We start from the raw sequence: 9,923 nt of genomic DNA, 5'->3' as shown, positions 1-9,923 counted from the left end.
GGTTCCCTAATCTAGGCTGAAAATGCTCAGATGTTTCTCTAGAAAATAACTGGTTTTAGTACCACAATCATGGCTGGTAATACCCCAGAATCACCACTGAATATATGTGTATGACAGAAATATATATATATATATATATATATATATATATATATATATATATATATATATATATATATATATATATATATATATATACAGTTTTTATTGCTTATTTATGGTTTATGGAGAATGAGCACCTATTTTATAACAAAGGGCTTTTGTACTGATGATTGACTATTTTATCAAAAAAAGAAAGAAAACCATGATAAAGATGGCTTTGCTTCTTCAAATGAACATATAGCAAATGTATTTTTGATTTCTCGTTAATTTTTCAGGTATATTACCTAACAGGCAACCTAAATTATCACAATAGCCTGTTTTGTTGGAGCTGTATTGGCCCCCTCACCCCATGGGCCCCTGTGCAACTGCCTGAACTGTCTGTATTTACGCCCCTAAATAATAGTGAACATAAACCGAGATATTGCTCAGGGAAATTGTCAATAAAGAGGTGATGGACTTGATCGGGGGTAATTTTTGCAAACAAATCTTTAGTTTGAAGTTGCCTAAAAACTCTGGGGACCTCGCTGCGGCTCCATCCTCATCGGGATGATAACAGTCAGATGCCCTCTGCTCCTTGTTTACTTCCTGCCCTCCTGATGGGCACAAGTTCACCCTCTGTGAATGATTCGCTGGAAGCTTGCCACCCATGGTTTTGAATAGAAATGCCTTTGTCAGGGAACACAGTGTCCTGGTCAAATCTCCCATTACATAAGCGTCGGGCGGCTGTGTCAGTACAGTCGGGATTGTCCTTATAAAGCCAGTCTGTCCCGCCGCTCCGTCAAAACACTAGTTTACACCTTTTGTACGTGCATGTGGAAGGCAATAAAAAAAACTGAAAGTAATACTGGAGTGATGTCAGAAATATGCACAACAAAATGTCACAGCTTTGCCAGCTCACAGAGGATAATACGCTGATCCCTGCTAGACAATATCAAAACAAGTATTAGTCATATTGTTTTTTTAAAATGTCAGTTATTTGGCTTTTTAATGCTACTGTATCAGCTACAGCTAAGCTCTTACAGGAGTTAATCTTGTTGGGGCTCAAGGTATTTGTGCAGGACACCTGTGATTTAAGCTGATGAAAACAAAGCATCAGCATCTTTTATGTCGAGGTGTTTTTATGTTGCGCTTGCAGAATAGCCTGAATTTAAATGTCACATATAACCTTTCAAAGCTTGAGCAAATCGACTTGATTTCTTACAAAAACACGAGAAGAGGAAAATGAGGTAACTTAATTAGAAATGGCCCAAAAAATGCAAAAAAAGAGTAAAAAGTACAAGACATATACCAAAAAAAATTGAAAAAAAAAAGTAAAAAGGAAAAGAAGAAAAACAATAAAAAGAAGGAAATAACCTGAAAAAATTAGGCTAATAATAATTATTATAACCTGCTAAATTAAATAATTATGAATGTAGGTTTTTTTTGGACATTGCTCTTTGGCTTTTTCAAAAAATATTTTCTAAATCTAGGAATTTCTTGCAATTTGCAGAGTATTCGTTGCCTTTTTCTGTATTTTTTTTTAAAGCAAGCCAATTTACACAGGGTTTAAAGGGTCCTGAATGCATCACAAGAAAAGTCATGTCAATCCAGGTTTCAAAGGGTTAAATCTGCCTGTCAGGGTGAAATATGTCGTCCTTCAGTCAGATGTGTCCTTTAAAAGAGAGTCAGCAGTGTATTTCTTACCTGTGGAGATGTGTTTGATCACAGGAACCTGAGCGCAGTCGAGTAAAGATATTATTTTTTATGCCGGCCGGTTCATGTCATATTTGCTTAGAGGGTCCTCTTTCTCAGTGCAGGTTATTTATTCATTTATTTGTACGTCTTTATTTTTACTATGTCTCTGATTGCCTTTGTTGTCTGAGTTTTTGAAAGAAACTGCACCAGTTTCCTCAGAAATCAAAGGCTTAAATACTTGTCAAAGGTCTCTGAAAGCACAAGAAAAGTGATCATGCTGCAGATTTCAAATGGTTAATTCCATTTTGCAGAAAACTACTGGAAATATTTTTCCTCATTATTATCAGCTGCTATTAAAGAGCAGCACTTTTTTATATGAATCTATGACATATTAGGCCTCTGTAAGTTTGATGTTATTGCGGTGTGAATTGAACTGCCGGCTGCCGGCGTTTAAAAGCGGCCCTGGAGACACATCTAGTGGAGAGTGCTTAACTGGTCAGGGGGGATGGGGGGGTTGTTGGCCGGCCCCAGTACTTTTCCGCTCTCCATCAACCTGCATTCCTGCCAGTAGTCAGCTCCTATTCCCCACTGTCAACAAACAGCCGGGCATATCGGGGATAAATGTTTGGGCATTCTGTCACTAGTTGAAGAGCTGCACAACAACTCCAGTGGAAATTTCCTCTCGCTGGGGGCCAGAGGGGGCTGCTGATGGCCCATTAAGCACCACCGGGGTCACTTTTATACCAGCGCCTTAGCCCTAACAAAAGAATCCCTCAAATTAAAGTTTACTCTCACTTATGACGTGTTCCTGCTCACAGTCTGCGCTGAAAAGAGCAGAACTTTTAATAATAATCACGCCCGTTGCGTTCTCTACAATCTGCCTGGTCGGTGTAATCATTACAACATTCACAGCGTGTTTAGCTCCTATTCATGAAACCACTGATAATACATGCAGATTACTCTAATCAGGCGTGTGAATTGAGCTTTTAGATGCTCATTGTGAACATTTTGAAAGGAAGTGGCAACAGTGAACAATAAAAAGAAATTTTAAAAAGTATAAAAGAAAGAGAGAAAACTTAATCATGGGCCGGGAGAGAACAATATCTCAAAGGTTACGCCGTCTGAATCAGACGCCCGATCGTGTCGAGCTTCAGCACCCAGTTATTCAAACTATTTAATGTGAGTGATGTGGATTTTAAAATCCCATGTTTTGCTGTCGAGGATCAGCTGATCAATCTTAGCTTTGTGCAGTTTTTTCAAAGCAGCATCTGATCCAGATACAAACTTTTCAACATTAAATAATCTGTATAATCTGTGCTCTGAATGAAACTGCTCACCCAAATGTAATCTAGTGAAGAATCAAATGTAAAAGTGTTTTTCTTTGAGGAGAGTAACCTACTTTTGGCTCAGTATGTTCACATTTTAGAAAAAGTCGAATTATTGTGTCAGTAGTTAAATGTAAACATATTACTGCAACTGAAACTGCACTAAATTTCATTTCTCAAAATCAGACAAACACACCCAGATAATTCGACTGGAAGTCGAGCTATTCAGTCACGTAAACATGTCCGTCGGACTTTAAAATGCTCTGTTAATCTATTAAAATACTTCGTCCCACTGAGGGAGGCCGGCCAGAGAGTAGGAGCTTGTGCAGTTAATCTCATGCCACTTTCTACATCTCCAGAGGGAAATATTGTACTCTTCACTCCACTACTATAATTTTGATAACTTCAGTTAATAAAATAAAATAAAATAATTAAAAGGAACATGTTCTCATGTTCCTTTTAATTATTTTATTTTATTTTATACTGATGCATGAGTTAAATTTTTCTGCATGTGTACTTTTACTTTAAAAACTTTATACATTTTCTTGACAGTACTTGCTTTTAGTAAAGTAACATTTCTACTAGTATTTAGTCATTTTACAAAATGGTTTTAGAACTTTTACTTAAAAGTAAAGGATCTGAATAGTTCCACTACTGAAACGACATTTACGGCATCACAAATGTTTTACTGATGCTGGGTTTAAATTTTCCTGTGACGCTCTGTAAAGTCACATTTACTTTTTAATTTTTTTTTAAAGTATTCTTTAATTTCTAGCCTGCTGAAGTTCTTCTAACAACTTGTTTTCTGTTTGTTCTCTCCAGTTCTTGGGTTTGTGTTAACGCTGATCTAAATATCATCATAAAACATGTTTATTAACATTTAACCAAAATCACAAGCTTTCCCAAAGCTTAACCAACGTGTGTTTGCTGCTAAAGCCAGACGACACAGGACTCATGACGCAAATCCAGCTCTCTGGTGTCAAAGTCCTGAGTTTTGTTCACTTATCATCCATAATCCAGACAGCAACTACTGCAGAGTTACTGAAAAACAAATATTCCAGCGGACAGGGCTGCACAGACAGGAGTGACAGTGACACCAGAGAGTCGCAGAGGACGTCATGATGATGTGAAGGATTTGACATCAGGATGAATTATTATTTAAAGGTGAACAAACATCTGAAAGAAGACGCCAATTATTTACTAGAGACGGAGATCTATCCAAATCTTTTTATGCAGTAACGCAGATTAACTGCGAGTTGGAAGAAGTTCCCGATGAACTGAACATACATTATGTTTTTCTTCCAGCGTTTTTGAAAGAAATCAAACCAATTTTCTCCGTTTTCAGAGGTTTAAAAGCTTACAAAATGCAACTAAATGCAGCACAAGAAAACTGATTGCGGTATTAAAGGATTATTGATTTACTCGTTAAGATGTAACCTCTCCTAACCTTTGACCTGGTAGAAACATGACATTTGAGTTGTTGTCTTTAAATGAAATGCTGGATTTTAATGGAATTTGCTGTTTTCATTTTCTGAATACCAGCCACTTTCACTAACAGAACTATTATTATTAATTCTGGATTTTTGCTAAATGTCTTACACATCATTTCTCGCCCATACAGGCTCAACGGCAACGTTTAAAACAACTGTTTTCTGTGTTTTCTGCCCACTGCGTGCTGGATCCCTTTCAGTCCCCCCTGAGATGAAGTGAATAAGCTGCAGTGAAGAGAATGAATGAATCAGTAAAATCATCACAACATGAAAAAAACTGTGTTTATAGGTAGGTTATGTTATATAAGAAACACCCACAAATATGTTATTGATTTGATGAAGTGTGCGCTCAGGATGAAGAAGACGATGAGCAGCACAGACACTGAAAGGTCCAGATTCATTTTCTTTGAAGGATTTGTTTCTTTTTTTTTCTGCCTATCTGCAGCTTGACGTTCTGCCAAAAAGTAATTCCTAAATATCTACTCCTTAAAATTTAATGTCTGGGGTTTTGCAAAACAGCATACGAGTGCTTATATTTTTTAAATGGGAAAAACCTAATAACTTTCTTTATATATATCTGAAACTAACATATGATACAAGTATATACTACGTTTGACTGATAAGTATAATATACATACTAATAGAATACAGGGAGTGCAGAATTATTAGGCAAGTTGTATTTTTGAGGATTAATTTTATTATTGAACAACAACCATGTTCTTAATGAACCCAAAAGACTCATTAATATCAAAGCTGAATATTTTTGGAAGTTGGAGTGGGGCTTTTTTAGTTTTAGCTATTTTAGGAGGATATCTGTGTGTGCAGGTGATTATTACTGTGCATAATTATTAGGCAACTTAACAAAAAACAAATATATACCCATTTCAATTATTTATTTTCACCAGGGAAACCAATATAACAGCTCAACATTCACAAATATACATTTCTGACATTCAAAAACAAATCAGTGACCAATATAGCCACCTTTCTTTGCAAGGACACTCAAAAGCCTGCCATCCATGGATTCTGTCAGTGTTTTGATCTGTTCACGATCAACATTGCGTGCAGCAGCAACCACAGCCTCCCAGACACTGTTCAGAGAGGTGTACTGTTTTCCCTCCTTGTAAATCTCACATTTGATGAGGGACCACAGGTTCTCTATGGGGTTCAGATCAGGTGAACAAGGAGGCCATGTCATTAGTTTTTCTTCTTTTAGACCCTTTCTTGCCAGCCACGCTGTGGAGTACTTGGATGTGTGTGATGGAGCATTGTCCTGCATGAAAATCATGGATGCGGACTTCTTCCTGTACCACTGCTTGAAGAAGGTGTCTTCCAGAAACTGGCAGTAGGACTGGGAGTTGAGCTTGACTCCATTCTCAACCCGAAAAGGCCCCACAAGCTCATCTTTGATGATACCAGCCCATACCAGTACCCCACCTCCACCTTGCTGGCGTCTGAGTCGGACTGGAGCTCTCTGCCCTTTACCGATCCAGCCACGGGCCCATCCATCTGGCCCATCAAGACTCACTCTCATTTCATCAGTCCATAAAACCTTAGGAAAATCAGTCTTGAGATATTTCTTGGCCCAGTCTTGACGTTTCAGCTTGTGTGTCTTGTTCAGAGGTGGTCATTTTTCAGCCTTTCTTACCTTGGCCATGTCTCTGAGTATTGCACACCTTGTGCTTTTGGGCACTCCAGTGATGTTGCAGCTCTGAAATATGGCAAAACTGGTGGCAAGTGGCATCTTGGCAGCTGCACGCTTGACTTTTCTCAGTTCATGGGCAGTTATTTTGCGCCTTGGTTTTTCCACACGCTACTTGCGATCCTGTTGACTATTTTGAATGAAACGCTTGATTGTTCGATGATCACGCTTCAGAAGCTTGGCAATTTTAAGAGTGCTGCATCCCTCTGCAAGATATCTCACTATTTTTGACTTTTCGGAGCCTGTCAAGTCCCTCTTCTGACCCATTTTGCCAAAGGAAAGGAAGTTGCCTAATAATTATGCACACCTGATATAGGGTGTTGATGTCATTAGACCACACCCCTTCTCATTACAGAGATGCACATCACCTGATATGCTTAATTGGTAGTGGGCTTTCGAGCCTATACAGCTTGGAGTAAGACAACATGCATAAAGAGGATGATGTGGTCAAAATACTCATTTGCCTAATAATTCTGCACTCACTGTAAATCATGCTACATTTAATATATGGATTATATGGTAATGATAGAATATTATGAGGTATATTTAATAGAACTACAGGAGAATACTGTGCATAATATGAAGGCATTATAATAAAAAATACTCGTACAAATATTACTTAACTTAACTTATATCATGCAATATACAACTGTTATAGATATTTTTTGCTTCCCGTACTGCTGTTCCTGTAGTATAATTTGTGTAGCATGTATTTATGACTGAACTCTTGTGCATGTAAAAACCTACAGTTATGCGAGCTACAGCACTGATGAATCTCTAAAGACTCTTTTCTCTTTAAAATAAATCCACATCCTGCATGTGATCTGGAGGCGTCTGTTGTCAGCGTTTGCGCTCTTGTTCTGCTTGAGTTACATATACACGACTGCAGAAGCATGAACCCTGATAATTGTGTCATCAAATTCTCTGAAGACGCAGCTATCTTAGGCTTAATGCACGAGAATAGCTCCAAATCAGAATAAGGAGGGATTGTGAAATGGTGTGATAAGAAGCATCTCTCAAAGGTAAAAGTCTATCCATCATGACTCTGTCACTCACATCTGCTCCTGCAGGAAACCTCGAGTTTACATTAAGTGATTTTGCTTTTGCATTTCTTAAACAAGGAGGGTCTAAACACCTGCGTATCCCTGACAGGTATCTCAAGATTCAGGTTTTCAGTACAGGTTAGAGACCTTTTGCTGCAGTCAAAAATCTAAATCTAACATTTTAAACTAACAGTTTAAACAGGAATACTCACATTGCTTTACCTTTGGGCCACTTTTGCAAAATGACAGAAGGCCGGGGGCCAGTTGCAGCAGACAATTCTTGGATTTTAGGACATTTTGATTTAAGGTCATTTCTAGAATTTTAGGATGTTTCTTGTATTTTAGGACATTTCTCAGATTTTAGAACATGTCTTACATTTTAGGACATTTCTTGGAATTTCAGGGCATTTCTTGGATTTTAGGATGTTTTAAGGATTTAATGATGTTTCGTGGATTTCAGGGCATTTCTAGGATTTTAGGACATGTCTTGCATTCTAGGATGTTTCTTTGTTTCAGGAAACTTCTTGGATTTTAGGATGTTTTTTGCATTTTTAGGATGTTTCATGTATTTTAGTATGTTTCTTGGATTTTTGGACATTTCTAGGATTTCAGGTAATTTCTCACATTTTAGTATGTTTCTTGGATTTTTGGACATTTCTAGAATTTTAGGACATTTCCAGGATTTTAAGACATTTCCCTGATTCTCACCTGTACCCTATAGAGGTCCAGGTTTGACCAATGGGCTGTAGGTTGAGTATCACTAGTCCAGACAATTTTATAAGTGTATTTTCAATTATTTTACCTGTTCAGAAATTTTTGGGCGGCAGGATTTGTTGTAAGGGTCTAAGGACAGAGGGTGTCACGTATCGTAAAGCTCTCTGAGGCAAACTGTGACTTGTAATATTGAGCTTAAAGTCAAACTGAACTGAAATCCCTGAAACCAGGTTCTGCGTGTGGTGGAAAGTTTGAAACCTGAAGAGTGGCGTCTGCTGCAGCAGCAGATAAAGGCACGTTGTTTTGGAATGAGACTTTAAACAATCCCATATGGCTGTGCACATTCTTTGTTTGTGTGTCCACATATTTTTGGCCATGCACCGTGTCTATAGTTAGAGAGTCTTTTATCACTTACACCAGGACCAGAGCCAGACGTTGTAAATATTCGAGATCTGCCTCTGGGAATTTTTTTTCACCAATTTTCAGCAGCTATATGCACATTTTTTCATGCCTACTGAGATAATAAAAATGCCTATAAATCCGTGCTTCATTTGGGGAAACCTTGATAGTTGCCAAATGAAAAAAAAAAATCCTCCTCCAGTGCCTGCATCCTATTTTGTATCTAATTGTTCTCCAAATGTCCTCATCATTCTGAAACCACAACACAACAAATGCTGAGGATGACTAATTTTCACTCCTGCCACCTAAGAGGAGGCGGAAATTGTCTCATGTTACTATTTTAGAGTTACGTAACAAAGGTAAGGCAGAAATTAGGCGTAAACAGCATTAGTAATCTTGAAACCTATTTTTGTTATACTATGCTGGAGAGGAGTTCACAGAATGAATGTTTATCTGATAAATCTGCTACATTTGGGTCCATGCCATAATAATCCAGGCTGCTCTGAATGCAAATCAAGGATCCCAAACAATGACGAGTGAACGTGGTCTTTATACTCTAAACTGAATATTAGGCCAACAGAAGAAAACATATTTTTCGCTTGAGCTGGTAGCAGGGCCATAATTACGAATCTCACATTGCAGGGAACCAGTTTTCTTTCAAAATGCTTTTAAAGCATTTTGAAAGAGAAATCTTAAATCAGAGGCTCTCAAAATTTTGATAAATAAGTGCTATATTAGGGAGCCAGCATATGACTGAGGACTGTAGAGGAAAACTGCCCACACTGTGACTTTTTTATTACGTTGTATGAATATTATACTAAGACATTTTTGAATTTTTTATGACATACTCCTAACACTTTATAAAACTCATAATTGACAATCCATGATCATGTTACATTCTAGTTTGTTGGGGTTTTTTGGAAGTATTTAAATTAAGAGAGAGTAAAATATTTGACACTGATTGTACCCGCAGCAGTGGCATAATGTCTTCTGCTGGGGGACAGCAACACCACACAGACAAACCACACTCAGAACTGCAGCACACTGTAATATTACAGCGGACAGTGATAATACTGGCTATTGTTAAGTTTACTTATGATTAGAATAAAATTTGCTAATGATTATTTTGTGTGGCGGTACATGGTTGCCTGTGGCAGCATGGACATTTTTTTAACGCTATCTCATAACTACAGAATAGGCCAGTTTTCACTGACCTCCAAAACAACATGACCAGCCCCAAGACTGCAAATATACTTTTTAATGCCCAGATCGTGTAAACCATAAGAAGGTGCCATGAGTATAAAATTTGAGGTCAAGTCCCAGAAGGGAAAATTCTATGTTGAATATGTGTGATTATTTCCAAGTTTGCAGACGGTTGTAGATTTCAGGGAGGATGCAGCGGGTACGTCTCCTTCATTATTTATAACAGGTGCATTTGCCCCCTCCAGGAAAAAAGAGAAGTACTTTTTTTTGA

Source organism: Plectropomus leopardus, chromosome 19 (genome assembly GCF_026936395.1).
Source record: "Plectropomus leopardus strain MGB_pleo_1.0 chromosome 19, ASM2693639v1, whole genome shotgun sequence".
In the NCBI taxonomy this organism is placed as follows: domain Eukaryota; kingdom Metazoa; phylum Chordata; class Actinopteri; order Perciformes; family Serranidae; genus Plectropomus; species Plectropomus leopardus.
This window is presented reverse-complemented; position numbering follows the sequence as displayed.